The sequence below is a fragment of the Orcinus orca genome, chromosome 4 (genome assembly GCF_937001465.1).
Source record: "Orcinus orca chromosome 4, mOrcOrc1.1, whole genome shotgun sequence".
NCBI lineage: Eukaryota > Metazoa > Chordata > Mammalia > Artiodactyla > Delphinidae > Orcinus > Orcinus orca.
In genome coordinates, this window is record NC_064562.1 from 95,584,539 (window position 1) to 95,607,685 (window position 23,147).

Below are 23,147 nucleotides of genomic sequence, written 5' to 3' on the forward strand. Positions count from 1 at the left end.
TATGTCCAGAGTACTAATATGCACATCAAAGGTATTCTTCACTTCTGTTAAGGTATGTTTTATTTCTAGCATTTCTTTTTGAATTTTTTACTTAGAATCATCTCTTTGCTTACATTATTACTCTATTCTTATATGTTGTCTACTTTTTCCATTATAGCCCTTAACATTGATCATAGTTATTTTAAGATCTCTGTCTGGTAATTCCAAAATCTAACATATGTGAGTCCAAATCTGATGCTTACTTTACTTCTTCAGACTGCGATTTTTCCTTGTTTAGCATTACTTGTAATTTTTTGTTGAAAACCAGTCATGATGTATTGGATAATAGTAATGGAGGTATAAAGAAAAAAACATACTCTTATGTGTCTCCTTCACTGTCAATACTACTCTACAACAACCGCTTCACTTCTGACACCAGATGTGTAAGTTTTTCACACATTAAGCTAATCTGTGACACCAGATCGATGTCATACAATTTAACTCAATTCTGACACTGTCTACCTGGAGGTTAAGGACTCAGGCTTACAAGATTGCCCCTGATGAAATAAAATTTATATTTTATGGCAAAATTTAAACACAAAATTTTTCTTTGCCCATTTTGGCCTACTCCCTTCCCTTTAGAGTGTACTGTGCATCTGCCTTAATTAGACCTCCTTAGGAGATAACATTCCTTCTTAATCTTGTAAGGGGCCAGGATGACCCATGACCCACTACTTACTTTGTATGTTTAGATCTGGATTGTGTAAACTATCAACAATATGTCATTTGATGCATAACCCTTTGTCTCAAAAGCTTATATAACTGCTTTGACCTCTAATGAGCAGAACAGTCCTTAGAGCTTTCTGAAACACTGTCTCCAGGTTATAATCCGCACGTTGGCTCGCATACAATTTCCCATTTCTTTCTTAGATTGACTACTGATTTTTCTCATTGACATCCCCCACCCCCACCCCACACTGTAGACACCAATCACAAATGCAGGTTGTTACCTGCGCTTCTGATAGACTGGAGGTTCCCATGGGCCTCTCTTGGGTTTGATTAAATTTCTACAGTGGCTCACAGAACTCAGGAAAACAAGTTACTTACTAGACTACTAGGGTATTATGAATCTCTATTAGAGGCTACAAAATAGCAGTCAGATGAAGAGCTACATAGGGCATGTTGTAGGGGAAGGATCAAACAGCTTTCATGTGCTTTCCAGGCAGCCATACTCTTTTCATCTCCATGTGTTCACCAATCTGGAATCTCTCTGAAACTGGTCCTTTTGGGATTTTATGGAGGCTTCACTGCATAGTCATGACTGGTTAATTTACTGGTCATTGGTGATTGATTCAACCTCCTGCTCCTTCCCCCTTCCCTGAGGTCAAGCAGTGAGACTGAAAGTTCCAACACTCTAATATTGATTGGTTCCCCTGGCAACCAGTCCCCATCTTTCAGGGCTTTCCAAAAGTCATCCCATTAACATAAACTCAGGTGTGGTTGAAAGCAGCTTGTTATGACACCCATTTCATCTTTATGCCTCTGGATCTATTTCAGGAAAGGATGACAAAATACCAAATGTTATAAAACAGAGGTGCTTCCACTGCTCTTATTACTTTGGAAAGTCCAAGAGTTTCAGAGCTCTGTGCCAGAAATGGGGGCAAAGACCAAATATATATATATTTCTTATTACAAATTGCAATATCTCAGGAGGTAAATAGGTAGTTAGTGTGTGGTTGCATATTAATATGAATGGGAGTTCCAGTGTGCTTAATGGTTGATATAGCTGTAGGTGATGGAGGTTTCAATTTCCTCTAGTGTCCTTGTTTGTGTTGACTTTGTGCTTCCCTACTTACTACTCTTCTGAGAGATGTTGCATCTTGCAGCTATTTCTGTTGTAATTCACTGGTATTATAGCAGAGCCCTCTTAGTTTAGTGGTAAGGTGTGAGGAAATAGAAAACTTCTCTAATGTTATGATGAATATCAGTATCATAACGGGCCTGGGTCCCCGAGATGTGAACTTCACAACTGTTTCTTAGCTTCCATTCTCCCCCTCACCTCTTTAAGTGAGAAAGTGAGTCTGGGTCTGGGTGGGGCTGGAGTATGAAAAATACCCTTCCCGCAGGTGGGGTAATCTCTAGTAAACTGTTTTTCAGGAGAGCAGGACTTTGTTATAGAGAATGCTCATGGATTCATTTCACAATTTCACTCTTCCTCTCCCACTGTGAGAACCAAGAGTTGATCTTTCTAGGCTCTTCACTGTGAGAAATAGGTGGGATTTCTGATCTTAAAACCCACAAAAGTATGTGAGGCTCTGTAAGACCTGATCCCCAGAAGTTTCTCACTCTCATATTAATCCACACTTAGCCTCTAGCAATTCATTAAGATTACCATTTATTTGTTCCTACCAGTTTATGGCTATAGCAGCTTTTCCTGGTAAGCAGATCTCATTTGTGACTGTCTGAATTCACCCAACTTTCCAGATTTTGAGGTGGCATCTTGCCCTGTGGGTTAAAAAAGTCATTGATTCTGAGTTTGTTCATCTTTTATTTGTTGTAAAGATGGAAGAAATAACCACTAAACTCTTCACATGGTGGGGCTGAAACCAGAAGTCTTTTCACACCCTTTTAATAATCAGTGTTCCAGTTAGCTGAAGTAACATTCCTTTTCTTTTTTCTTAATTATACTCATCTTCTTTGCACTCATCAGTGTCCCATTATCTAACATTCCTGTAAACAACTAGGCATCATTTTTCAGATTTAGTATTCTTCCTAGACTAAATAGTTCAAATGGAAGATGATAATTATTTCCTCTCCTTGATTAGCCTGGTCACAGGGCTCTGTTCTAGGCTTGAACAATAAGATGCTCCTGTTAGGTACTATGAATCTTGAGGCAGTGGTTCTGATACCACACCTCAGATGGGGCTCAAATACACAATCTTCCAACTGAAATCACACAACTCATCTCAGGACTTAATGAAGCTCAGGTTCTTTATGTCTTGGAACAGAAGGAATTTAATGAGAGGCAAAATGATAGGTAAGAAGTAGATCTATTCAAAACTACAAGATTCACACTGGTCAGAACGGTCATCATTAAGAAGTCTACAAACAATAAATGCTGGAAAGGGTGTGGAGAAAACGGAACCCTCCTACACTGTTGGTGGGAATGTAAATTGGTGAAGCCACTATGGAAAACAGTATAGAGGTTCCTCAAAAAACTTAAAATAGAGTTGCCATATGACACAGCAATCCCACTCCTTGGCATATACCCAGACAAAATTATAATTCAAAAAGATACATGCACCCCTATGTTCATAGCAGCACTATTCATAATAGCCAAGACATGGAAACAACCTAAATGTCCATCAACAGATGAATGGATAAAGAAGATGTGGTATATATATACAATGGAATATTACTCAGCCATTAAAAAAAAGAAATGAAATAATGCCATTTGCAGCAACATGGGTGGACCTAGAAATTATTACACTAAGTGAAGTACGTCAGAAAGAGGAAGACAGATACCATATGATATCACTTATATGTGGAATCTAAAATATGACACAAATGAACATACCTATGAAACAGATACAGACTCACAGATATCTAGGACATATCTGTGGTTGCCAAGGGGAAGGGGGTGGGGGAGGGAAGGACTGGGAGATTGGGATTAGCAGATGCATACTATTTTATGTAGGATGGATAAAGAACAAGGTCCTACTGTATAACATGTGGAAATATCACCAAGACTTAGTACATAACCTAATTGCAGTTTCTGCCTCTCTCAGGAGTGAAATTTTAAATAAATCACTCTGGAATTTCCCAGTCAGCCATGGTTAGGTGATCTGCATGATAAGACCCCCTGTCCTTTCCCCTAAGGGAAGGTGACATTGGTTCAACAATCTTCCCTTTTCTTTCGCTAGTAACCTCCTTGTCCAGCCCCTTTTCTATAAAAACCTTCCATTTTGTATAGTTCCTTCCAGGGCCTTTCTCTTACTAGATGCGATGCTGCCTGATTCATGAATTGTTGAATAAAGTCAATATGATCTTCAAATTTACTCAGTTGAATTTTTTTTTTAAACAGGGGAAACATGAATATCTAAATATGTATTAAATATTTAGTGGTTTAGTACAGAATAAAGAAATGAGTCATGTAATGTCAAAGGGCAATGTTTTTAAAATAAAATATCCATGAGCACTATTTTACAAATCACAGTTTATGTTTTAAATTAAAGTATTATTAATTATAAGTTAAAATAATTATTTATAATAAATTTTAGGTTTTACATTCAGTTTAAATTTGCCTTTGAGCTGAACTAATTCACAATAACTGAGATTACTTGAAAAGATCTAGGGAGACAAGGAGGAACTAACTGGGCGACAAGAAAAAAAGATATATTAATAGGTATTCTGCTAAATGGAAATATTCTACTGTGTGGCAGGTGGTCAGTGATTTCTTCCCTTTCTTTAGGCACTCTTTCCTGTGTCATCCCACTAGGATTTTACCTGCACACATACCCACATATATATGTGATATGGTTGTGTGTCTAAATCCATAAGATTATCAAATGAAATGAGAAATGGTTATTAAGAAATAGACGTTCAATAGATAGTGAGATATGAAACTATATGTCACAAGTTAGCAATTAAAAAGGAATAGGATTCATAGTTACATGGAAATGAGAATAAAGTTATACAACACAGCAGTTGTGCAAGAGGATCGGCGGTCACTTTGAAGATCAGAAATTTTGCCATAAATTAAAATTCACAGACATGATGAGCATTTCTGCAAAATTAGTTGAGCTGACTTCAGTGTAATGAAATCTTCTTTAGAAAAGGTGTAAATCTTCACACAATCTTTCTATCAATGTTCTTATAGGTATCTCTTAAATTGTCGTTGTCAGTGATGATGGTGTGTTAATGGGTAGAGAAACTTGATAGAGAAAGGTTATGGGAAAAATAGTTACTGGTTTTTGCATCTCCAAATTTATAACTTGTGAAAGATCATATATGTTACATAAATGTTTGTATGCTTTTTATTGAAGCCCCAAATCACAATGTTCAGTCAAAGCAGTTTATTACAAAGAAAATAATACTTTTGGATTTTTAAGTTTAAGCCAATTTTAAAATTTAATTTCATTTAACTCGCATTCTTTCCTAACCCATCAACATATCCTTCCAGTTCATTATTTTTTTACACATTTTCCAATTTTCAAAGCTTATCTTCAAGTCTCACAGTCAACACCTCCAGCAGCGAGTAAGTCTTAGAGTCTATGCCCACCTCAGCCATTAAATATCTCTAATTTTAGCAAAATTCCCTCAAGTGATTTTCTTGCCCCCACTTTCTCACTCTTGTAAATATATTCAAATATTTCATCTCATTAATTTTCTCAAAGCTTTTTTTTTTTTAATGCAGTGCTCTCGTTAAGCCTTTCCAACTGCTTTCATTGCCAAGAGAATAGTCTTTCACAGTTTTACATTGACCTATCTTTACCAGTCTAAAACGGATCCAAAAGTTATTACTTATAATCCTGAGACCCAGTTGCTGATTTCTTTTTTCTTTTGTGCCTTTATATTATTCTCTCATTTCTAGGATAAGCTACCCCCTTACATCTGTTCATAAAATTATACAAATTTGACTAGGAGTGATCTGATATCATTTTTCTCTTCTACTTGAAATCTTTCTTACCTTTTGCCTTGTCTGGTATTCTTGATCTCACCTTTTATTGCAATCCCCCTATGTCTTTATAAATATCTTTGTGTGAATCAGTACTTAGCAAAAGCAGTAAAAATTTTCATATCATAGCTGTCAGTTACATATTTGGTGAGTGACTATTGAATAAATAAAGGGTCAAAGAAGACGCAACAGAAAAAATAGTAATTAGTAATAGTAATGGTAATTAGGTTAGTAAGGAAAACAAATAAATCCTGCAAGTTGAAATAAAACATTTTTTTCTTTTCTGTGTTCCATTAGCATTGTTCTCCTCTGTCTTTAAATGATGCTATCCTTGATTTCTCTTAAAAGCCAGATTTTCTTCTGACCCTCCAAAATTAAGGACATCTGTTTCAACTTCCCCTACAGTCAGGCTTTGTAGTAAGATGATAATAATTAATAAACTCTGGGTCTCACACAGCAAACTTCTCTAAAAGCTGCAACTTTGTAGAACTTTGAAAATACAATGCATTATTGACCTGATTGTCTAATACCCAACAGATTACTTTTTCAAGGGCTTAGTTCCCACATTATCTTTTGATGTTCCTGTGGAAGAGGTGAGTACTTGTAACACCAGCAGCCTAATTAGGAACACTCCTGTCACTAGGGGATAGTACAGACCTTCTTCATGCTCAATCATCATGTCCTGAAATATACAGGGTGGGGTAATGCATCTTATAAATGCCAATTTATTTAGGTTCTAATCACAGATACTTCATCAACTGACAAAAGAAAAACCTCAGTAGGTACACTACTTCAAAATCTGGGACAACTTACATGTAATTTCAGGAATCAGCAGGGACACACAGCTGGAGAAAAATAAAAAGCTTGCTGTAATTGAAAATTGTCTTGCAGCTTGTTTCTGATTAAAATGAAGTTCAGTTCCTTGAAATCTTGTTTAGCAATTAAATCTGTTTTACTTAGGCATTGAAATATTGTCTATTGTCCTGGAATGATCAAACTGGTACAGACATGTCTTAGTATCAGATGTTACACGAAAATGTGAATTTAAGAAAATGTAGCCAAATTGATCACCACAAGCAGAAGGCTGTCTTTCAGAGCAGTGACAGCAATAAGCAGCTCAGTTAAATTATCCATCTCACTTGAAAATTCAGAATTAAATTGAATCATTATATTAGCAAGAAAGTTAATAATGATAAAGCTAAGTATCATACCTGGAAATGAACCATCTCAAGGCCACGCGGTCTATACACACGCTTCTTTTGTTCAAGCTTTTCTAGTTCACTAATTTCCCTTGTGGGTCTGTTATGCTGGTATATGCAAATAAATTTGTTGTTAATAAAATCTATTATCCTCAACTAGGCTCCAAATTTCATTGTTTCCCAACACCTGCCTCAAATAAATAAAACATAGGGAAGGAAATATTTCCTGATCTTCTAGAAAGACTTCATTCTCAGCAACTAAATAACAAAATGAAATTTATTTGATTCACTTTGCAGCTCTGGGAACCTGAAATCATCCTCCAGCTTCTTGGGAATATGGTTTTTGACAGCTTTGTCTTTTAGTTGATATTTTTCACTGTTGAAAGGCTTATGTACATTTTCCTCCACTTTAATCTGTTTTCCCATAGAGAATGTAATAAATTCCCCTGCAAATATTTTCATGTCTGTGTATCTCTCTTGGTAGGCTGTTTACATTAAGGCTCTTGTATAAGTTAGATTAGTTCACCTCAGTAGCTACAGCTTCATTATTAACACAGCCTGTGTGGCATAGTTCAAAATCTTTCAAAGAGAAATTTTATATAATCACTGCTACTCTAAGTCTACATCACTGAAAGAGCATCAATACATTTCAGAAAGAAAGAAGAGAATGCTTTTAGATTGGGTCTTAATAGGTGGATTAGTGTGGTCTTGTTTCACAGAAACTTTTTGAAACATTTCCCCTCTCCCCAAAGGAAGGCTTCTGTCTGATTATTATTTTTGATATATTTGATTATAGATCATAAGTGACCTAGCCTTGCCTTCTGAACTACAACTGTCTTCCTGTGCTTGCTGGGATGCTCACCTGAAAATGCTAGTTATAATGTTTTGCAGATGAAAAATATAAATGTATAAAACATAAAGACACCCAGGAAATGGATAATTCACAGTGGTTCCTACACTTGAAAAGGATCACATGCATTGAGAGAGAGGTAAAGCAGAGTCTTAAGGTTAAAATGTTTGCTACATTTCTGTTTCCTCTCTTTAACATAAAAGATATTAGTATGTTCTTACCCACTCCCTCTCTGCCTGATACAATAATAGTTGCATTCATATTAGAAGAAACTGGATGGTTTTCAAACCTTTTTGCTTCTGCACCCCTTAAAATAATCCTGGGAAAATATGTAGCCATTTTGAATTGAAATCTAAATATTTTATCATAACTGTAGATTTTTCATAAAGCATAATGTACATTCTTATGTGCTTCAAATATACTTTCATCAAATCTTAGAACTGTGAATTTTCTTTTTATAGACAACGACCACTGTAATCTAATTAGAAAAGCTAAATCGTAAAGTCAATCAGTCAAAGCAAACTTTATGTCAGAAAAATGTCTGATTTGATTTATTTCTTAAAAGCCTGTTAATGCATGCTTCCATGATTCATCTCACTTCCTCTGAATTTCTATAATAGAATACTACATAGGTTCAACAGGAAATTTGCTAAGAGCTTATATTGGGGGTGAAATAAGGCACTGACCCCCTCAATATGCCTTGTTTTGCTCTTACTAGACCCTCAATCAGATGCAAGATATGGCTAGGATGGCTCTGTAATGTGATTCAAGATGGAAAATTTGTCTTAATTTTGCGGAGTGAGAACAGACAGGTCATGGTAAAAAGAAATATTGGAAAGCAGAGCCAGGAGACCATAGGTTTTTTGAAGTAGGAAGCTGGATATCTAAAAAATAATTTCCTAAAGATTATTTACGTGTGTATATCTCCTAGAGAGATTTTAAATATTCACAGGAGTATATACATCTCAGTTTGTCTTTGAAGACTCTTGCTTGGGACATCACGTAATCAGACTCCTCAGCTTTTAGGTGAGAAAATAAGGCTGAAAATCAACGAATTAACTGTACCAAAAATTATGTTTCCCTTTATAGTCTGCAAAGCTAGTCCTTGTTACAGTCGGCAAAACTAGTCCTTATATTATTTTCTTCTTGAAATTTTCCTTATCTGACTCTACCATATGCATATAGTTTATTGTCTATGGAACCATTGTTTACTTGTTCAAAAACTCAATGGACCACTGTAATTGAGGACTTGAGAGAGAGGTACCTGGACTTGTGGGCTCTCAAATCTAGGTTTAGACAGTTTGCATTATATCATTTATGATCAAGGAATAAGGTCTAGGATCATGTGACCTTCAGGGATATTGAAATATATTCAAAAGTATATGGTTGCTCTTTGTGCACTCTATCTAGATTAACACTGAATGAATTGTCTACTTTGGGTATGTTTCGTATGTATAAATGTATTTAAATTTCTTAAAGTACAGGATTGGCTATTCTTCCCTCTGATTATCTCATCAAATAGCTTAGCATAGTGGTTTGCAAATAAAAGACACAATAAATTTTAACTGACTTGCTTTAACAATCTTAAAGTTATAGGCCGAATGGTAATTGCCAACAGGGAAATCTCATGCCAAGATATTCAATTAAAACGATGATTATCATCCATGTAAACAAAACATATGGTTAAAATTAAATAGGAGGTGGATACCACAGAGCAAAAATAAACTATGTTTGCATGCATTTTTCCCATTTATAAAATGTATTCATTTGAAACCGAGCAGGGAATCATGGTACCTCCAACTAGTTGCAAAAACATGAACAAATTCCTTACATCCTCTCTTCTAAATTTCAATATCAATAAAATGTTTAAAAAATTGATTTGATGACAGACAAAATTATTTCTCTTTCTATGTCTCATGGTTTTCCATGACTTTTTCTACAAAGGAGACACCCACCTCCATGTTTTTGCCAAAGCATGTTTTGACTTTTATATAATTTACCTAATCACCTTTTCCTATAATAATTAATACTTTTTAACTCCTACTTCACAAAAGAAAAGTGATTATTGTCTGTCATATCCAAGGCTCTATGATTATCATTTATTTAATCAATCATTCAAAAAAAACAAAATTGTGTGACTTACCATGAACTGGGGATACATTAATAGCCAAGACAGACCTGGTTCCTGATGTTTATGAAGACATGGCATATCCTGGGTAAACAAACAAATATAGTATTACAATAAAATGTGATAAATGTTCATATAACTGAAGAAATGTGTCACAAAAAAATTCTGGCTTTTTTTTAAGTCAATACCATCTGACAGAATCTCCTTATCCTTATTATTATCCATGGATTTCCAGGGCACTTGTACTACCCTCAAAGATTGAAGCACTTATTTTATTATAATTTACTCTATCAATCCATGACCTACTCAGTGATATATACATCCATATCAAAGACTATTATCTTGGTGTGTGTTCCACTCAGTTCTCTGACAAACTAACATTTATGAGGCCTCAAATACTCTTGGGTTTGTTCTAATTGTAAGATTTCAATTACAAACTGTTTTCTATTTGCCAGGCATTCTGCTTTGTTTTTAACATATATTAATTTATGTAATCCTCACAACAAATCAATGAGGTTGTTGTGGGTTGACTTGTGTCCCCTCAAAAAGATCTGTGGGAATCGTAAAGCTCAGTACGTCAGAATATGACCTTATTTGGAAAAAGGTCTTTACAGAGTCTATCAAGTTAAAATAAGGTCATTAGTGTGGGCCCTAATCCAATGTGTCTGGTGTCCTTATAAAAAGGGGAAATTTGAACACAGAGACATTCACAGAGGGAAAATGGTGTAAGGAGACAGGGAGAACATGGCCATTTAGAAACCAAAAATGCCTGAGGCTACCAGAATTTAGGAGAGAGGCAGGAACCAACTCTCTCCTAGTGCCTTCAGAGGGAGCATGGTCTTGCCAACATCTTGATCTCAGACTTCTGGTCTTCAGAACTGTGTGAAAACAAATGTCTGTATGTTCCAAGCCACCCAGTTTGTGGTATTTTGTCATGACAGAAAGCTAATAAAAGGTAGTATGTCGTAAAGAATTGACCTTGTCCAAGGTGAGGTCTGTCCTTTGCCCACAATTCCTGGAAGATGATCTTTAAACTCTTGAAATATCTTGCCTGATAAGAAGTATCTCTGTTTACTTGGGAGCCTTGGGTCATGACAGATAGCTTATGCTAGTAATATGATTTATGGGAGTCCTTTAAGCCCCACAATATCAGCTCAATCTCTTGAAGACCTGGAAACTAAGGTCAGCTATGTGAGCAGTCAACCATGTCTACACAGGCATACCTTGGAGATACAGTGGGTTCAGCTCCAGACCACCACCATAACGTGAATATTGCAATAAAGTGAGTCACATGAATTTTTTAGTTTCCCAGTGCCTATAAAAGTTATGTTTACACTATGTTGCACACTATTAAGTGTGCAATATTATTATGTCTTAAAAAAACAAGGTACATGCCTTAAAAAAACAAGGTACATGCAATATTATTATGTCTTAAAAAAACAAGGTACATGCCTTAATTAAAAAATACTTTATTGTTAAAAAATGCTAACCATCACCTGAGCCTTCAGTGAGTTGTAATCTTTTTGCTGGTGGGGGGTTTGAAATATTGTGAGAATTACCAAAATGTGACATAGAGACATGAACTGAACAAATGCTGTTTAAAAAGACATGTTCAACTCATGGTTGCCACAAACCTTTAGTTTGTAATAAAAGTAGTATCTGCAAATTGCAATAAAGCAAGGTATGCCTGTATTACTGAGCACCAGTAAAAACACAGGACATCAAGACTCAGGTGAGCTTTCCTGAGAACACTGGCAATACTCTGTGAATACTGTCACACATTAGGATGGGAGGAGTTAGTGCTATTTATGGTTTCACTGGGAGAGAACAGGAAGCTTCACACTGGGAACTCTTCCTGGACTTTGCCACTCATACACATTCCCTGGGTTGATGTAAATCTGTATCATTTTGCTATAAAAAAAAATAACTATGAGTATAACAGCTTTCAATGAGTTCTGTTCATCCCTCTAGTGAATTATTAAACAAGAGGGTGGTTTCGCAAACCATTAATCTTGTAATAGTTTCAGAAGTGAGGGTGGCCTTAGAGATTTCCTGAAATCTACAGATAGACCCTATACTATGTTGGCTTTTTTATAATACTGGGTGAAGAAAGATTCCAGAGGATCTTCTCATTGGACTAAATCAGGAATCAGCAAATACAGGACAAATAAGACCTTCTGGCTGTTTTTGTAAATGCAATTTTATTGCCATAAACCACAGGCATTCATTTACATATTGACAGTGCCTGCTTTTGCATTACAATGACAGTTTAGTGAGAACACAGAATTTATGGCTCTCAAAGCCTAAAATATACACTATCTAACCCCTTGCATATATAAGTTTGCCTACCACTGTAGTAAATCATAGTATTCTATATGATTGTGTATAGATCTATGAAGGATCTGACATACAGTTACAGAAATTCAGGACAGCATCCCTTAGTACCACAACCAGTTTACTAATGCCATTATTATTTGCATTAGTATCTACCCTTATATTTGTGCCTCAGTCCACAGAGACAACTTAATAAATATCACATTGATTTCAAGAAAATCTTATTAGGCTTTTATCTATGGAATAAAGTTGTTAATTATTTCCATGTCATACAAAGCTCTTCATGATTTGGGACCAGACTTCCTTTTTAATATCTTCTACAGATACTTTCATCCATGTGCCCTCTGATTTCATGCCACTTACCATGGCATGAAATTACAAGACAACCCCTGTGCCTTTGTCCATATTGATCCCTTATCATGGAATTTCCTTTTCCTTCTTTTCTTTCTAATTATAACTCATCTTTCAAGGCTGAGCTGAAATGCCCTACTTCTTGAATTTTTTACATCCCTTCCAGTATGAATTATTCACTACTTCCTTCAAACTTTGATAACTTTTATATGTCAACAAAACTCATCACAGATTTTTCAATAGTATTACAGATGCTTAAAATGTGTGATGAATGATTGAATTACACTCAAGGAAGATCTTCTGAAAGATATACAAGTAAGTACTCATCTAAGTCTCATATCCTGTGACTTAAAAATTTAATGGAAGATTAAAATTTATTTCTTTCAGCTCTGAATCTTAGTCATTTGTATTACCTCTCTTCTAGTAGCAGCACTGATTGCTGTGACTTTGTCTTATTTTTTTTATATGTCACAAGACTTATCAGAGTATTTGATAATATGGCAGTTGCTTAAAATTCATGATGAATTGATGAATAGTCATCATCACTTTAGTGTTCTTGTATCATGCCCTTTGTTCTTTGTGATGAAACCATTGGCTATTATCCTCTATCCTAATGCATCAAACTTTATTTCCTCCCTATTTTCTTTAGACCAATTTTAACATAAAATCCCAGCTGCTATTCATACTTTATCTATGTTGTAGTACATCAAGCAGAGAGATAGAGTTGTCTTTTTTTTATGACCAACTAGTTTTCTTTAACTAGAAAGAGGTGATGAAGTTGTACACAGAAGATAGAATACATATATTTGGTATTTGTAATAGCTGGCCTTTTAAATTGTTTGGCATTTTTATTCTTCTTTCATTTACTCCAAGGCCTAATCTCTAATGCAGCTGTGACAAACTTCCCACTAGCCTCAAACAGCCTATTTCTCTCTCCTCACCTCTTCATACACACTCAGAAGATGGATTCATCTATTGCTGAAAATATTTAGGTCAAATAAATGAATCTCCTCATGGGATTATTATTCCAAACTGTAAGTCTTTAAAAGTTAAGTATATAAATAAAGTTAATGTGATAATTTTACACAGAAAACTTACCCAGGTAAGATGCCCAATGCGGATGTAGACAAAGGACAAATTCTATATGTACTTGTTTTTCTCTAATTTGTGAGCTTTCTTGAGGAGAAAAACCCTACTAAAATTTTATATTAAATTTCAGTAATTTAAATAGGTCTGTTAATATGATAATGCATTAGTCATAGATGGTCAAGTACATGTGTCTGAGCCTGCTTTAAATATTCTGTTAAACATGATTTAATTACAAGATAGTACCTCAATATTCACCATAATATGAAAAGGGAACTGAAAAGATTCATACAAGCATAAAGACATAACTGATAAAATAAGAATTGGATGAAGAAATAAAACAATATTTTATAAGAAAGTAGATACAGCCAAGTAGCTACAATTCTTTGATGTGCTTTTCTCCTATGAAAAAAGTCTGACAGACCAAAGCAACATCACCTATTATGAGTTAATCCAAGGCCAATCTTGAGGTCATCCTCCCGCACTGGGTAACCGAGCTAATGGAATGAATTGAATTTATGTATTCAATAAAATTTATTATTTACACATTTATTACCACACATAAATTTCTCTTACTTAAAGGAATATAATATAAAATATGGCACTTACATTCCTGTGACAGAAAGGGATATGCCTCCCATTTAGTGCTAATTGTATTTCTTCCACAGAAGCTAGAACCTACCGTAGTAACACATATTCAAAAGGCACTAAAAAATGTCTATTTAATAAATAACAAAACCTTTGCAATGCACAATAAAATAAATAAATATAATTTAAAAAATAAATGCATTGCAATCTGCAAATGCCAAAGGAGAAATTAACTGTGAGTTTTAGAGAACAGTGCCAAAGAAACTTTCTAGAAGAGATGGCTCTTGATTTGAGCTGTAAAAGGTAAATAAGTTGATTTTGAAAAGGTAGAAAAGAACATCCCATTTCCTATAATTTGAAAAGAGCCAATATCTATAATTATAATGAAATTTATTCATGTAATAAAACATTTGTAGGGTAGTATATATAGTGGTTAAGAGCCTATTAAAATTTGCCACATTTTATTTACCTACTATTTTGTGATTCAGAACAGCTTATTTAATCCCTCCCTCTAGGGCTCAGTTTTCTCATCTGTAAAATGTAGATAATCATAGTATCTACTTCATTGTACTTTTTCAGGGATAAATTAGTTAACACAAGAAAAGCATGTATAGTGGGTTCTAGCTCACGGCTAGTGCTCAACACATGGAAGCTAGTATTAAGAACATTTCTTACCATAAATCATCTACACAGCATATTCACATACTGAGAATCTGTAGGATGAGTGCTATCATTCATGTGCTGTTGGAATAGCTCTGCTGTTACACAACGTGCTTTTTTTTCCAAAACAAAACAAAACAAAAAACTGAAGTTTCAAAGTTAATCCCTGAGACAAAGGAGTAGATGCTAAATTAATCTAGAGCTAATCAATGAATTTGGTAAAGTTGCAGGACACAAAATTAATGCACAGAAATCTCTTGCATTCCTATACACTAACAATGAAAGATCAGAAAGAGAAATTAAGGAAATAATCCCATTCACCATGGCAACAAAAGGAATAAAATACCTAGGAATAAACATACTTAAGGAGGTAAAAGACTTGTACTCAGAAAACTATAAGACACTGATGAAGAAATCAAAGATGACACAAACAGATGGAGAGATATAACATGTTCTTGGATTGGAAGAATCAATACTGTGAAAATGACTATACTACCCAAAGCAATCTACAGATTCAATGCAATCCTTATCAAATTACCAATAGCATTTTTTGAAGAACTAGAAAAAATATCTTAAAATTTGTATGGAGACCTAAAACACCCTGAATAGCCAAAACAATCTTGAGGGAAAAAAATGGAGCTGGAGGAATCAGACTCCCGACTTCAGACAATTCTACAAAGCTACAGTAATGAAGACAATATGGTACTGGTACAGAAACAGAATTATAGATCAATGGAACAGGATATAAAGCCCAGAGATAAACCCACGCACCTATGGTCACCTAATCTATGACAAAGGAGGCAAGGATATACAACAGAGAAAACACAGTCTCTTCAATGAGTGGTGCTGGGAAAACTGGACAGCTACATGTAAAAGAAAGAAATTAGAACACTCCCTAACACCATACACAAAAATAAGCTCAAAATGGATAAAAGACCTAAATGTAAGACTGGACACTATAAAACTCTTACAGCAAAACATAGGAAGAACACTCTTGGACATAAATCACAGCAAGATCTTTTTTGACCCATCTCCTAGAATAATGAAAATAAAATAAACAAATGGAACCTAATGAAACTTAAAAGCTTTTGCACAGCAAAGGAAACTATAAACAAGATGAAAAGACAACCCTCAGAATGGGAGAAAATATTTGCAAACAAATCAGCGGACAAAGGATTAATCTCCAAAATATATAAACAGCTCATGCAGCTCAATATTACAAAAACAAACAACCCAATCAAAAAATGGGCAGAAGACCTAACTAGACACCTCTCCAAAGAAGACATACAGATGGCCAAGAGGCACATGAAAAGCTGCTCAACATCACTAGTTATGAGAGCAATGCAAATCAAAACTACAATGAGTTATCACTTGACACTGGTTAAGATGGGCATCATCAGAAAATCTACAAACAACAAATGCTGGAGAGGGTGTGGAGAAATGGGAACCCTCTTGCACTGTTGGCGGGAATGTAAATTGATACAGCCACTATGGAGAACAGTATGGAGGTTCCTTAAAAAACTAAAAATAGAATTAGCATATGACCCAGTAATACTGCTACTGGGCATATACCCAGAGAAAACTATAATTCAAAAAGACTCATGCACCCCAATGTTCATTGCAGCACTAGTTACAATAGCCAGGTCATGGAAGTAACCTAAATGCCCCTCGACAGATGAATGGATAAAGAAGATGTGGTAAATATATACAATGGAATATTACTCAGCCTTAAAAAGAAATGAAACTGGGTCATTTGTGGAGATGTGGATGGACCTAGATACTGTCATACAGAGTGAAGTAAGTCACAAAGGGAAAAACAAATATCGTATATTATCACATATATGTGGGATCTAGAAAAATGGTATAGATGAAGTTGTTTGCAAGGCAGAAACAGAGACACAGATGTAGAGGACAAATGTATGGACACCACAGGGGGAAAGTGGGGTGGTGGGGTGGTGGGGTGGTGGTGGTGGGATGAATTGGGAGATTGGGATTGACATGTATACACTAATATGTATAAAATAGATAACTAATAAGAACCTGCTATATATAAAAACAAAATCTTGCACCAGCTGTCCATGTGTTATACTGTCTCGTGAGTTGTACTCATTCTGGGTAACTTTCTCATGACCCTTAGAATGGCCTATATAAATGTACATTTCCCCTTGCTTTCTACTGATTAAAACATTGTAACTACTCTTGTTTTCCCAAAGTGAATGCCTCAAACACCTCATCATGTCCTCCATGTTCTTGCCCCAGCTCGCTTTTCTATCTTAGTCTTCCTCTGCTTCTTTGACACATTATGATGTAACAATATCTAGCTAATAACTATTTTTGTCTCTTCTAGCCTGAACTATTGGCTCCACCTGAAATACCTGGTCCACCCTGCTACCTGAAAAAAATAATTATCTTTCAAAACAGTGCCAAAGCATTGCCATTTTTTGAAAACTCTCTAGTCCGTTTTTTGTCCCATTCCCAGTGTATACTTAACAGTTCTCCATACGTTTATGCATTTTTATTATGGCATATCAGCTTTCAATTTAAATTTTGTTTCCCTGTTTTGTCCTCACCACAATGACCTGAGCTTCTCTGCTTATCCAAGTCTGGGTAAAATTAGGTGCCCAATAAATACTTTTTCATCAAATCTGTCAATGTCTTAAAGTACACTAAAGAAAAATAATGTCACAGTATAATTTTTAGGTGAAATATGTTAGTTATGCCTATAACTTAGATAAAGGTAAAAGATATTTTAAAAATTTATACACAGATCATAAAGTTAGCAAAGTATTGCTTTGAATGTCTTTAAGACAGAGGATGATATTGTTAGCACTTTTGTGTAGTGGAATTGTTTAGCAGAATTTAGATCCAGTAAGGAGTTAAAAGCTGAAAATGGCTAATTGTTTACAGAAACATAACCTTAACAGATAGGTCAGGTGATCTTCAGTGAGCTCCAGAAGAGAAGGCTTTATACCAGTGGGTTTTATGCTGGTGAAAACCACATAGCTTCTCTCTGACCAGTGCAACAGAAGAGGCTAAGACCCATCAGAATAAGCTGGCATCCTTGGCCATGTACAATATTGGAAGAGAACTTATGAGTAGATCAGGAAAAGTATATCACCAATTCCATAAAAACCTTTTCTTGTTCGTTCAGCTTTATCAACCCCATTTCCTATCAATGACTTTTAAAGATTTGAATGTTAAGTCCACATCAGAGAAGTGTTCTTTACAATTGGCATTATATATCAGACTGGTTTTAAAAGGTTTATGAAAATAGAGAAAAGTTTGCAAATGAAAAAGTTACCTTGTAGTAGTATATCTTGTACATGGTGCCACAGGAAAACAATGTCACCACTGCTGCTTCCTTTCAAATTTTCTTGATAAACATGAATGTACAATAGCTCCTTGTTATACATTTTTGTCTAATAAAGATGTTTAGGGCATTTTAACAAGTTTTGAATAATTCTGAAAATATGTGAATTAAAAAATAAAAAGAAAACATTCTCTGGTAGAAACCTGTACCTTTTACAAAGCCACAATGACAAGTCACAGTGTTGTCAAAATTCTAATATCAAAATTCTGTCCCTAAATTAACTTAATCAGGAAAGCCACTTCAATAAGGTTCTGCAAGGGCTGCAGAGCCCTTTACTAGAAACTAAGGTCTCTCTATCAATATTGTTCATCAAAAAACACTCCAGCATGTGCTAATTCCACAATAAAAGTCTGTACAGAACACAAATAAACATGAAGGTACACCAGGGATTTTCACATTTTTTCAACTTCTGGTATTCTAATGAACACCTAAAGTAAGGCAGAAAATAAATCGGCTTAAATTTCAAAGATTATTGTTAGATTTCTTTAGAATATTTAATTGATATATACATATATGAATGTATTTTCCAATTTAATACTGAGAAATTCTTGACCATCACTGATGATATGACTAAGGCACTTCTTGGAAACCTGAAGCCAATAATATCTAATCCTATAATTCAGAGTGAAAACAAAATTATAACACTGCTGTCCAAGATAAAGTGTGAAGGACAAATTACTATTCACTCAGCTAATAATTTTTCACTTATATTAGTTAAGTTAGGATGATAAACCACTATGACTAGAATATGAAATGATTTTTACTGAAATTTTGCATAGTACTTATCATATTTCCCACAGTATGAAAGAGGAGGAGTTTGTGCTGCAGTTAACATGGGTGTGGGAAACACTGGATTTGACCAAGTTTGTGATAGGGCTTCTCAGAGAATCAACGTGTTAATTATTATTGTGAGTCTTCCACAGGGAGCTATATCACACAGCAATTTGACTTGTTTATTTTGGCAGTAAGAATCTCTTAAGGTTAATATTCAAGAAGGATGAGGTAAGGAATACATATCTGGGCATTTCAGACAGCCTATGCCTTCTGCTTTCTCTTTGTCCATCCACTTAACAAGTCAATTCAACCATTTATTGAATGTTAACTGCTAGACACTATGCTAACCCTTAGTGGGAAATAAAGAAAAACTAATAAGATGTTGTTTCTTCTCTCCAGGATTGCCCTATCAATACAATGACTAAGATTCATAGATAAATACAACTTTTAATGTGCAAGATTAACATAATAAAGATAAATTAAGCCTAAGATCACATAGCTAGTGTTCTCTTGTACTCAAAGGGACTAAATAATGTCCATAATTATACTTGCAATCATTTATGGAAAGTCAAGCTTCTGAAGAAATACCTCTTCCAGTAATAATCTTTAAACACGTAATTAAACTTTTCACTATTTAGATTCCATCTGAGATATGTTAATTAGACTGCATATGAAAAAAGGAAGCTATAAAAGATGTGGCTTTGAGAGTTCGTGCATCATGAAGTAAAAGCACAGACTTTCTTGTCATATTGAACTGGGGTTTGAATTTTAACAGTGTGACTTTGGATAAACTATCTCTTCATCTACAAATTGGGAGAGTGAATAGCACCTACCTCCTAATAGTGCTGAGGTCATCAATTACAATTGCTGATACATAAATGTGCTTAATAACTGCTAATAATTGTTTATATTCTTGACTTAATAAAATAGCCATAAATTTATTATATATTATATATCATTAATAATACAGTTTATTTGTATTGTGATTATTTTTTGATAGGTAATTTTCTCTTTCCTAAAATGTTGGCATAAATCATGTTAAATGTCATTCAAAAATAATATTAGTATGCACATTCATGTATAATATAAAAAGCAATTATATCAGAGCAGGGGGGGAACTCTCAGCTTACACTTTTATAGATGCTTACAAATAAATTTATAAAAATGATTTATTTTGTTTAAGGAGATATGTTTATTGAGATACTCACAAATTAAAGGCTATTGTTAATATAGGTGTCATTGAGAGTTCATTTATTGAAAAAAATTACAAAATTTGAAATATTATTTTACACTTGACTGGTTCATCTAGGCCACTCTACTTAAATTTTAGCCTAAATGTGGGTTATATTAACATTTCTGGTTACTGATTTTTTTTCAAGTTGCATGGGACACTAGTAATGTAAATTTTCATTGTGTGTGCAAATAAGGCATGGATCTCCAATTACATTTGTTAATAATCAGTTTTTGCTGCACTCTCTGTGTATACCAAAAGTTCCATGGAGTACCTGAAAATGTCCTATCAATCATTTTCACATGCTGTTTCCTTGTTTGTTAAAGGTCTAAAAGGGCAAGAAAAAATTACACAAAGCCATTCAGAAACTTAATTTCTGAATCACTGTGCCATATCAAATTGAGCATGTCATGAGAAAAAAATATATTTAATGCAGAAAATTTCATGATATGTGTGCCTACTCTCTATACTGCCTTTTTGATGGTTCTGAGGAAATACATCTGTCACAGCTTCATTAGTTTGCTAGCAATAAAAACACATGAGACAATTTATGAAAATGCAGCTAAGCTACTGATTTAATAATCCAGTACCCAAGGCCTCTCTTTCTTTCTTTCTTTTTTTTAAAAATTCTATTGATCATGGGACAGCATAGAAAAATATATGACCACATTTAAGCAGATTTTTGTTGCTGTTTTCAATCATTCTAACCAATCATTTTCCTATTAGTAATTGAGGTACAACTTCAAACTTGTTCGTAAATTTGTTAATACTACATCTTGAATTTTGGTTTTAAAATTAAAAGCAATTAGGCATTAGAAAGTCTTTGCTCTAATTTCTTGATGTCTAAAACTAGTAAAGTAGTCATTATTGATGTGCATAAAGGCAGACAGAAATAATAAGAAACTTAAGTCTCTTTTTAGAACTGTCTATTGCAATAGACTACCAGTTTTAGATGTACATATACAGCTGTTAATTAAGTGATATATTTACTTTCCTTTTCTCCAATGAGAGTGGTTTCTTAGTTGCATAAGTAAATAGATTTATTGGAGAGTTTTTTAAATTATGTAAAAATGTACTGATGAAAGTAGAAGTCACCTAAAACCCCACTTTATGATATAAACAGTAACTTTTCCATGACTATATTTCATGTATCTCATTATATACACACACACACACAGAACTTTACTCCAGTAAAGTCAGATTATACATTGTATTCTTTTCTTCTTCTCCATTCATGCATTCACCAATCTTAACAATCTTAACCAGTATACCAGATATATTCTATTCTTCCATTGTATGTAATGGCATTCATCACACTCATAATCATAAAAAAATGCATGCATATGTGAAATAGAATTAGAAATTGTTATTGCTTGTTTAAGAAAAATTGAGTAATGTTACACACCTTCCTTATTCTAATCTTATATTTTGCAACTGCCCCAAGTCAACTTATAGGTCATGGCTGCCTGCCAGTTTATATTGTAATATATCAACAGGCGATTCAGACATTTTGTATTGGTGAATTCCCACTTTCCTTTTCTTTTTCTTTCAAATATTTTTAAAAAATATTCCCACTTTCCTTTTTCTTTCAAATATTTTTTTAAAATATCTTTTATTTAACATCTTAGATTATGGAATTATTTGTTATGCAATAATTAAATAAACAAAGAAGATAGAATTGGCTATCTATCTTCAACAAAATAAAATTGGATCCCGTATCTCAAAATAAATCCCATATTGATTTAAAACTTTAAATGTAAAATTACATATACGTATATAAAAGAAGATTGGGGAGACTTTTAAAAATATGTTTTAAAATACCCTGAAATAATGCAAAGAGAGACATAAATTACTGTATAAAAAATAATCACACATTTTTGTCATAAAATATCATCTTTGTTACTAAATTAAACTTTGTTATTAATATGACTAGTGTTGGTAAGTGTGTATGTGTGTGTGTGTGTGTTTGTGCTGTGCTAAGAGGGTAATTATAGCTATAAATGCTTACATTAAAAAATAAGAAAGAACTCAAATCAACAACCTAACTTTACAAATTAAGGAACTAACAAAAGAAGAATAAATTAAACCCAAATCTAGCAGATAAAAGAAAATAAAGATTAAAGCAGAAATAAACAAAATAGAGAATAAAGATAGAATAAATTTAAAAAAATATTGCATCTTCAAAAATAACAAGAACATTAACAAATCTTAAGCTAGATGGACTATGAAAAATGAGAGGAGGCTCAAATTACTAAAATCAGAAATAAAAGTGGCAACACTGCTACTGATTTCACAGAAATAAAGTAAGACAGCACTATGAAAAAATTGTACACCAACAAACAAAATAACCTAGGTGAAGTAGACAAATTCTTAAAAACACAAAACCTGCTAGGACTGAATTATGAAGAAACATAAAAATCTGAATAAATCTGTAACAAGTAAGGAGATTTAATCAGCAATCAAAAGTCTTTTGACAATGAAAAGCCCTGGACCTGATGTCTTCAGTGGTGAATTCTGTCCAATATTTAAATAAGAATTAATATCAATACTTTTCAAATTTTTCCAAAAAATTAAAGCACAAACTCAAAACTCATTATATGAGGTCAGCATATCCTGATACCAAAGCCAAAAAGAGACTCTACAAGAAAAGAAACTACAGACCGATATACTATACAAACGTTGATGGAAAATCTTTGACAAAATACATATTGAATTCAAGATCATATTAAAAGGATCATATACTATGACAAAGTGGGATTTATCACTGGGATGGAGGGATGGTTCAATGTGCAAATCAATAAATGTGATATACTACATTACAAAATAAAGGATGAAATTATATGACCATCAGAAAGATGCAGGAAAAGCATTTGACAAAATACAGCATCCTTTCATGATAAGCACCCTCAACAGATTGGGT

The 23,147-nt window shown here is 34.0% G+C and overlaps 1 long non-coding RNA gene across 1 annotated transcript in view; it reads right to left on the reverse strand.

The window, feature by feature from the left end:
* Positions 1-2,382: 2,382 nt before the first annotated feature.
* LOC125964350 (uncharacterized) overlaps positions 2,383-23,147 on the reverse strand; it is an 80,513-nt gene continuing 59,748 nt past the window's right edge. Inside the window, exons 3-6 of the long non-coding RNA XR_007477311.1 lie at positions 9,849-9,917; positions 6,868-6,963; positions 6,470-6,501; positions 2,383-2,484 (exon numbers count right to left, since the gene is read on the reverse strand). This is a non-coding gene — a long non-coding RNA (uncharacterized LOC125964350). The remainder of the gene's footprint in view (positions 2,485-6,469; positions 6,502-6,867; positions 6,964-9,848; positions 9,918-23,147) is intronic.